Raw genomic sequence first — 10694 nt, 5'->3', positions numbered from 1 at the left:
AGTCCTTTAACACTTAGTTCACCCCAAATCCTCAGCATTTTTAATGTCCATTTTTCTTTCTGGTAATATCCTTTCTGCTGACCACACATGAGGATTATTTAGAACTGAATCATATTAGGTAGTGTGAAATCATACTAGTATGCATTCAGTGTACTTAGATGCCTTGTGAGAGACATTCACAAATTACATGAACCGACACTTAAAACAACTCCTGGTTCAGCGATTGTTGTTGTTTCCTTTGCTTTTTGCCTTTCCAGGAATTGAACCCAGGGCTTTGCACATGGTAGGAAAGTGCTCTACCACTAAACTACACCCCTGCCCCTGATTTCTGGTTTTAATATTTATAATTTAATAGTCTTTTTTGTTCTCCATTTGCACATGCAGAAAACAAAGCTGAATAGCAGGAATAATGGGTGTTTCACATCATGCAGGTGTTTGGTTGGAAACAGAAGACAGTGTTCCCCTTCTTGCTACACATGCCCTTCATCATTGATTGTGCTGATTTCCATTTATTTATTTTGCCTTTATTTTTATTCTAAACTCAAGCAATGTAAGGCTTTCCCATATTTTGTTATTTCTTAATGTGTTTAGTTTCAGTCTTTCTAATTAAATTGATTATATGGCCCTACATAAGCAATCATTTGCATTTGCCTTCAGTTGTAAACACATGCCACATAAAATGTGTTCACTGATATTTTAATGATATTTTAAACTGAAAATTTCATATTTTCCTTCAAGTAAGTTTACTTTTACTATTTTCACTAGAGTGAATTAATTTGTTTTTAAATAACTTACATTTTGCAATGCAATTTTGTGGCTTATCATTTCTAAAAGTAATTAAAACATACTCATAAGCATTTCATCTTAGCTTGATTCATAATCCATTCTATCAACTATGTAGAACCTAAAAATCTGATTAATTATTGCAGCTCAGAGACCATTGTCTCTATTCAAATTGAGCAGATATGGCTTAATACCATCTTACAATGTTAGAATATATGACCTCTATATTCGATATTTATTTTTTTACCTCCAAGTGAGTAGGAATTTAGCTTTGGCTCTTGGGTTACTTTGTACAGAAAAGAAAGAAAAACTTCCTCATTTTCCTTTAATGCATTCTACTAGGGTCTTCAAATCACAGTACCTGTGAAAATTGTAACAGTGATAAAAGTTGTAGTTTGTCACAGAATTTGAAAAACTTAAAGCAATGATCACATTTTCAAATGATTTGATACAGGCAATATGCAATATCTCACTACAGAATTCAAGAGCCTCCGAGTCTCTGTTATTTGCCCATGCTATATAACCTGAAATGAGTTAGCTTATTGATTCTATTTCTAATCAGACATCAAAAATTCTGAGTATCTGGCAACATTAGGAAAAGTGTCATTACCTGTAACTTTCATATTCATTTTTTAAAATTTTTTTATTAAATAATTACTGATCATTAAGGGAAGAGAAACTGAAGCCAGAGTTTGCTTGGGTGTTGATGATGAAACAGTCTCTCTGGGTCTTATTATGAAACTCTTTCTTGCAGAGAGAATTCCCTGCCGTATTGGCTACCAAGTGGGTTTGCTTATTAATCAGTTTCTAGGGGCCTTGTTAAATTAACTGGTTTCTAAACTTTTTCATGGGGACATATTAACTGAAACCATTATCAACAAACACACAAAGTTTTGACTTTTTCATTAGGATTAATGAGTAAGTACGTATTTTAAGTGTGTTGAGACCATTAGGACTCTTTGGGGATAGCTATTTCACCTACCTGTAAGCACTTTCCTCGGGGAGACAAGAACTTCCATGGGAGAGAAAAGAATTTAGAACTAGATTTAGGCTTGTGTCTGGGCTCTTCTAACATTTTCCTGTGTCCTCTTGGGAAAGTCATAAACTTTGAAACTCAATTAAGAAATTAAAAGGATGCTTATAGCACAAGACTGTTTTGAAGAATAAACTAATAGTGGATATTAAACTGCTTTTCAAAACTGCAACTTATTGATGCTATACAGTTTATGAACAGAATGATAGTGCTACCACTAATCACATTGTCTAACATTTATTCATTCCTTATCATGATACAGGCAAGATACTAAAAGCTGCTAGATAAATAAGTCATTAATCCTTGCAAGGACAGTATGATGTAGGTTAAATGAACTCACATTTCAGAAAAGAAAAGTTCAGGTGTTTTAAATATTTTGACTCAGGGCACAGCTGATAAATGTATTATCTTAAATTCAAATATAAGAATTTAGGATGAATATTCTTATTAAATGCTTTCTTTCTTTCTCTCACCCTTGTCTATGTTCAGGAAGAATCCTAATATATAAATATAGAGAAAGATATAGAAAGATATATAAATACATATTATAGATTCATATATAACACCATGGTCCATATTCAACAAGAATCCTATTAGCTCAATTTAGCTAGAATCTCCCTTATCCTGAGGTTTCCTCAGAGTCATTTCCATCCTTTTTCGTGTTTTTTCCAGAGTTGAATCTAATCTTTCTCCCCCATTACAGCATGCCATTGGAGTGCTCCCTCTACCAATTGTGATGGTCTTGAATAGTCATCCTTAATTAAATATGCATATATATAATTATACATATAATATATTATTTATATTATATAATGTTATATAATACATAATTTCAATTTTTATTATGGTATATAATTATATAAAATATATATTTTAATTTTTGATATATGCTAAAAGAATTTTGTAATTCATTACACAAATTTCTTACTCTTCTAACTTTGAATCCTACAAAACAAGACAGGGAGTACTGATTTAAATACATAAATTGAATACATACATCTCCAAGTATTGGGTAGTTTTATTTTTCATTTTGAATTTCATTCTTTCTCTATTAATTTCCACAAATATTAGTTTCATTAAAATTCACAGCATGACATTCCACAAATTTCAGTTCTTATTCTGTTTAAACATGTTTTGAAAATGATATTACTGTTTTTCCAGATTTGTACATTTACCATTTTTCGGAGACCATGGTCTGCTCTTTGGAACTTCATTCCCTGCTATTTTCCTTATTTCCTGCTACAAATCTTCCTCTCCTTTGTTGACTGGAGCTGTGCTTCTTGTCTTTGCCCTTACTGAAATACTTTTAATGTTTATCACATTCTCATTCTTCAGGTTCAAGCTCTAAAGCTAATTTCTTGGAAAAACTTGCACTATATTCATTCATTCTCCCCCATATATAATTTCAATAAGAAAAATTAAAGTCAACTTATTTTTCAGCAACTGCTCGTGGCCATCTTGCCTCATTGTTATACTTTCCTCATAGCATTATAATTCTGTCTATCAGTCTTGCTCTGATGGCTATGAACTGAGGGCAGAGACTCTGCCTGTCACCCCCTTTTCACCCCTTTACATCCAGGTCCTTATGTGTTTTGATAAGTGTTTCTTTTCCTTATTCTTCTATTTACTTTTACAAGGTGACAAATTTGAAAGCCATTCAAAGTAAAAGCATGTGTGCAATAGGATATTGTCATTTTCATTACATTTCTAAGCCAAAACATTTTATATCTTCTGTGCCTTTGTTTGTATATTTCCGATGTACTTTTAGTTCAACATTATATAATAGATCTCACACTAGTGTACAGATATTATTTTCTATTGTATTTGTAAAAGTTTATCTGCAGTACATAGAGGTTTGATTTTTGATGAACTTTCACTGTTCTGATTAATGTATTTTCCTAGATTTTACTGATCACATTCATCATGAAACATTTTATTTTTTTCCTTCTAGAGGTATGTGTGACTTATTTTTCTTTTGTTAAAATTTACCACACTCCAGATAATTTTTAATGGAGATACACTAATACTTCTAATGCCAAATTAATAGAAATATTTTAAAGACTGAAAACCTTTCCCATTTTTACTTAATAAACTATTATAACAACCCCTTTTTAATAATTTCTCAATCCATAGTCAAGTAGATGTGTTTCATTCGTACCCAGCATCCCATCTATTATCCCTCCACTGTTATCTTTGAAATAAATTTCAGACTTCTCAGCATTTCATAGATTGTGTCCTGCAGTGGACTATGTGCTTAAAAGCTTGGTCTCCAGACACATGCTATTTAGGAGATCAGCCCTTATAGGAACTCATTAGGCCATCAATACTTTGATCCATCTTGTGAACCAACAATATTGTGCTACTCTCTTCAGAGGACCATATCAATTTGTTTACCTGATCTCAGATTGGAGCCTCCGAATCCTTGAGCCAAAATAAACCTTTTAGTATTATAAATTCATTATAGTAATATGAAACTGTCTAATATACTGGCCGCAGTATATTAGACAGTGAGGGAATGTTTTATTTTTCCCCATATCCATACATATTCCTATTCAAATATGTGAGTTTGATCCTTACATAAAATGTCAAGAGTTAATATCTTAAATGTATAGTAAAGATGAGTACAGTTTAGAGAGCATTTCTGCATTTCAAAAGATAACAACACTGTTCATTTTTAAGTCTTGGCTTAACTGCTTCACTGTTTTCAAAGTTCCCAGAATGCATTCACCCTTACCTAAATACCTAGTGGTGATATATCTTTCTGTAAATTATCAAAGCATTTAACCCCAAGAAAAAAAGAATGAATTCCGAAGCCATTAGATAATTATCAGATTCTTAAAAGCCAATCCATAGTATTTTAAATAAAAAGGTGACCCTACAATATAACAGCAGTGCGATCCTAATATTATCTCCGTGGCTGAAAGGACATGGAGATGTAAGAACACAAAAAGAGCTAGGCTATGAATGAGAGCTTGCCTCCTGGGTGGAGCTGAGTAAAGAGCAACATGCCAAAGTGAGAGACAGCGGGAATCAAGTACCCTGACCACCCTTTCATATGCTGTCCAATATTCTGTTTCCATTGGTTACATCCAAATTAACCCGGCCATCAAGCATTCATGAGAGATGCAATCCATGAAGGTCATGAGTTTGGAGAATGGGGAAGGTATGTAAATCAGTGGTCATGTTTCTGGCATTAAATCATAGCTCTGCCAATTTGTTGGTGTAGGAACTTAACAACGTCCTTAAACCATCTAGACTTCAGTTTCCACTTTTGCAAGTAGATAATAATAGTACATTCTAGGCATGGTGGCACAGGCCTGTAATCCCAGCAGTTCAAGAAGCTGACACAGGAGTTTCACGAGTTCAAAGCCAGCTTCAGCAAAAGCGAGGTGCTAAGCAACACAGTCTCCTCAGTGACTGAGTGTCCCTGAGTTCAATTCTCTTTACAAAAAAAAAAAAAATCCAGATAATAATCGTACTTATACTGTAGGCATTATATGGGTTGAATATGCTAATATAGAGAACTACTAAAATAGTGGTTGACATAATATTATGCACTTTTTAAATTATAGAACTGTGCCAGGAGTCAGGGACACAGTGGTGCACAAAATAGACACACTCCCTCTAGTCAAAGGCTTATAAGTTATTGGAAGACAGACCTGAAATAAATAGACAAAGGAGTATATAAGTATAAATTGTGATAACTCATTTCAATTAGAAGCATTTGATATTGATAGTATGTAAGGGGAAAACCAACAAAGTTCAGAGTTCAGTGATTCTCCTGGTAAATGATATTAAGTTTGGATCTCCAAGTAAAAGTTAACAAATGGGAAGAGAGGTAGAGATTGCATTAAAGGATTAAAAAAAAAAAACTCTTATAAAGAAAGAACTCAGATCAGGCTGGGGATGTGGCTCAAGCACTAGCGCTCTTGCCTGGCATGCGCCGGTCGCTGGGTTTGATCCTCAGCACCACATAAAAATAAAACAAAGATGTTGGGTCCACTAAAAACTAAAAAAATACATATAAAAAAAGAAAGGATTCTGAGCACTGAAGGAAAACAAAGGAAGCTATGATGAAGAGAATAAAAAAAAAAATAAAGAAAGAAATCTCTTTTCGGGGGAAAGCCAAGTAGACAGGAAAGGAAGCCCAAACACACGAGGTAGACTCCTGAAGACCATTGTGTGGAACTTGATCTGGATTCTAAGAGTAGAGTGAGGGTCATTGAAGCATTTTAAATAAATGGGGTTACTCGATGGAGTCTGTGTTTCAAGAACTTTATTAGAAACTAAGTACAATGTAGTTTTAACAGTCTTAAAAATTAAAGGATATTAGTTGGGATTGGAATATGGCAATGAAGATGGAAAGAAAAGCATTAGCAAGGTGATCAACCAAGAAGTAAATTAGATAGAAAGCCAAGGAAGACAGAGGGCTTGAGAGGATGTTCATATTTAATTGATATAGTAGGACACAGAGGAGTGCCATTTACCAAGATGAAACACACAGGGCCAGGACCTGATTTGGAACCACGATGCTGGGAAATTAGTCTTGTGTGTTTAGAATTTGTATTGGTTTTGAGCCAGGCAAATTTATCCTTAAAACTTCAAAATACACTTCTGAAGATGAGAGGAGAGACAAATTTAAGATTAGTTTATAACTGAAGTTGTGCATATAAAAATGGATCAGTAAACATGAGAAAGAACTAACAGCTTAAAAGATGAAGTTGAAAATGAATCTGAAATCAGTGAGGTAAGAGAAAAACAAATAAAACAGGGTACTGTTGCAGAAAACAAGGAGTGAGGAAATGCACCACAGTTGCAAATATTAGATAAGATTCAGCTAAAAACAGAAAATACTCATTTTTTTTAGTAGTAAGATAATCAAGGAAGGAACAGCCTCAGTGATGGGCAGAAAGATAGTCTGCAAAGGATGAAGGGTTATGAGGAATCGAGAGCAATAGACAAGTCTTTCAAGAATTTTGACAACTGCTCAGCTTAATTAAACACACACACACATGCGTACGTGTGTGCATGCATACACATGCACGCATACACACACACCCTTAATTTTTGTATGATACATATTATTGGATTGAAATTTAAGAAGAAGCTGAATTTTATCATTCATAATAAATACAGGGGTCAATTTTGATTTAGAAAGGCAAACACAAAATGAGTCAGAAGGAGTTCTTGATATTCTACCAAATCAGCGTCATCCAGTGTCCTGATCTGATAGCAAGGAAAAAAATAAAGTATCCTTCCTCTCTACTACAAGATACATACAGAAGAAATAGAAAGGCAAATCAATCAGAAAAAAATAATAGATCCAGTGGCAAAAAAATGGAACAAACCTAAAAAATGTGAGGTAGTTAGAACTAGAGAACTTGCAGTAATAAATTATCCATGCCTATAGGAATATATAGGAATCAAATCTCACACACACGGACACACATATATCTGCAAGACAGAGTGAGAAATGAGCTAATGAATACATGATTTCTGAGAAGTGTGAAAACAATCACCTTTGTTAAAGATGCTATGATGGCCATCAGAAAGATGTACTAAATTTTCCAGATTCACCAAGATAGAGGCAGAAACTAATAAAAAAAATGTTTTTATGCCAGTATTTGGAGTATTGCGATTTTATATAGTTCTGATTTTATGTTACCTTTAAAGAAAAAAAAATCTCTTGGACACTTGCTACTTACTGGAGAGTTTACTGAACACTATACACACAGCTCATTCAATATTTAGAAAAACATTGTAAGGAAGGGAATTTATTTTGTTTGTAAAATTAAGGGAAATAGCAGTTTTAAAAGGATGGGGACCTTGTTTGAGTTTTATTAATCAGGATCTAAGTATTTTTTTAGTCATTTCACAAAACTTGTGTTCTCAATCAAAATGAACTGTTATGGTTTATTATGCTGTTTCCAGTAGTGGATTCCATGTTTGCCATCATGGATATATCTAATTGGTGTATTTAAGTATAGTTCCTTTAGGAATACATATTGTTAAGGGAATTTTTTTAAAAATCCTAAATATAATTTGTTCAGCTCAGTTTACATCGAGGAAAGTGTGAAAAAGAATCTCACAGACTTTTGCTACCTCTAGAGGTCAGGTCGCTCTCCAGAGGGACCCAGGGACTAATAAATCACCCAGAAAACTTCAGAATGAGCTCACTAAGAGCCAAATTCATTGCTGAGAAGGTGAGTCAGATGGAGTCTCTGTATGAATCCAGCGGCCAACCCTCCACTCGTAAGCCAAATCCCCATTAAGGACTTCTCTCCTTGGTGAACTGAATATCAATGTAATTGGGCTGCACCCTACATACATTTCATACCTTAAGTCCATCTCAGCACTTTCTAAAGAATATTTAATTAACTTAAAATACTACTTCACCAAGCCACAGTGCTCATCCTCTGTCTCTGTCTCTCTCTGGTCTCTCTCTCTCTCTCTCTTTCTCTATCACACACACACACACACACACACACACACATCTTAAGATATGCTTATAACCTCCTGGAATTTACCCTTTCTTGCAATAATACCTACAGGAGAGAGTTATTATATATGGCTGATAGAGGAGAGGTATGGGAACAGATAAGATTTCCTTGTCTAAAATCCTTTTATAAAAATGTTTCACTAAGAATGACTCTCTATTTAAGTGTTGGTAACAGGTGTGTGGGTGTATAGGTGTGTTGTGTGCATGTGTTTATCCCTGCCCTTTGCTCCTATAACATTCAGAACATAAAATAAAAATATATCTATTAATGATTTTACACTATAATTTTTGATATGGTATACCATTTGCCTAATACTGCGTCTCAAAAAAACAAAACAAAACAACACTGTGTTTGGCTTTAATCAGGACTTGAGGGAATTGACCTCAGTCCAGGGCTTTCCAACCTCATTTATGGCAGGTCATATTATTTAAAGTCACTGAACATGAATACCTGTGATACTACTGAGTGTGACTCTGCAGCCTGCTTGGTGGGTTCCGGGGAGGAAAACAAGCCTGGTGCAGCCCTGAGATGAAGGATGCTGTACTTGGAAGAGTCTTGCAAAACCTTGACTAAATCCAGGCAGGACATGCATAATACCATGAAATGAACAAATCAAGAGATATTTGGTCAAGTCAGCAATGGATAGGAGAAAGCAGGTTTCCTGAGCATTATTTTCTTCTTTTCCCCATTGTTGAATATCTTTCTGTGCAGAGCAATGCTGCTGTCTGATAGCAGAGATATGAAACACCAGATATGTCCCAATTCTTAAAAAGCAAGGCCCTTTAAGAATTAAAGTGAGAAAGAGATTTAGTTTGCTCTTCACATATATTTTGATTCTAGGTGGGCAAGATAAAACCACAGACACTAGGAGAAAACCAAATAATGAAGTTACTTGTTATTCCCAGCTACCAGAGGAACTGAAAGTCATAAATACTGATGAATTTTGGTGCTCACTAAAATACTTAGTAAAGGAAATGTTGTCTTCAAGTTAGTTAAGTAAATATCTAAAATTTTTCATGAATAGCTTTAAATAGGTACAAAGATATATTTTTTGTGTTATAGATATCAGCATTTTTAAAAGATGTTTTTGTGTACACATGTACACATACTCATATATTAGATATCATATATATTAGTAACTTTTGTGTATGGATTTATATGCATATGTGTATGTATGTATGTGAGACCTAAGGTTAAACATACACTACTATAAAATAATTGAAATAACCTACCCTTTTCCATTATTTATAAATAGCAATTAACCATAAATTTAACATATGTGAAATTTTTCTTACTAATGATATTTGAATCCTGTGGTGTATTGATGAAAATAATTATTCATTTGTCCAAATTTTTTAGAATCCAAAATATTTTTGCACCTTGGGGAAAGAAATATTAAGATTCCAAGAGAATGATAAGGCAGCCCTTATTCATAAAATCAGGGGAGGGTAGAGACTATGAAAAAGGAAGATAAATAAGATCCACAAGCTGAGATGTCTTCTCAGGCATTCATTTTCAGAAAGGAGCACATGTAAACAGAGAAACTCACAAGCAATTTTCTTACAACTCTTCTTATCTGGATAACCCTTGTTAAGTTTCTGCCCTAGGAATAAAAATAGGCATATTTAAATTTGAATTGCACCGGCATGGTAGAGTTATAGACTTGAACTAATTCAACTACTCCTCAGGCAAATAAAAACCAAAAGAGAAATAAATAATTCTGAAGACATGACTGAATCTGCTTGCCATTACCATCACTGAATTTGTTCTTTAGGTTACTGGTGTTCAAACATGGCTGAACTATAGAAGAACCTGGGGAGGTCCCAGGGGTGGGGTTATGGCTCAGTGGTAGAGCACTCTCATAGCACGTGGGAGGTACTGGATTTGATCCTCAGCACCACATTAAAAAAATAAAAATAAAAAATAACATAAAGGTACTGTGTCCAACTACAACTAACAAAACAAAACAAAACAAAAACAAGGAAGAAAGAAAGAAATTCTGGTCTGGATGCCCCTAGATGTTCTGATAAATTGGTATGGGGCAACTAAGCACTGGGCTATTAACAAGTCACAGGTGGTTTCAGTGGGCAGGAAATTTTGAGACAGGCAATGAAGCCAGAAACATTGAAATTTATGAAAAACTTCATTGTTAAAATGTCAATGATTAGAAAGATTCCCCTGCAAATCTGAAGAGATGTGGAAATGACTAAAGAAATGGGTCAGACTTTGGGATGTTGATTGCTTCTGAACAACTTAGAGAAATTAGTTGGCAGTGACAAATTACTTTAAACATATCTGGAATGATATAATAATCTAGACAGTTGTAGATTAGACACACCATAAATGAAGTATTTTATGAATATTTGCAGATTTCAAAG

The sequence above is a fragment of the Callospermophilus lateralis genome, chromosome 2 (assembly GCF_048772815.1).
Source record: "Callospermophilus lateralis isolate mCalLat2 chromosome 2, mCalLat2.hap1, whole genome shotgun sequence".
Classification (NCBI taxonomy): domain Eukaryota; kingdom Metazoa; phylum Chordata; class Mammalia; order Rodentia; family Sciuridae; genus Callospermophilus; species Callospermophilus lateralis.
The sequence above is the reverse complement of the archived record's forward strand: the minus strand, read 5'-3'. Positions refer to the sequence as shown.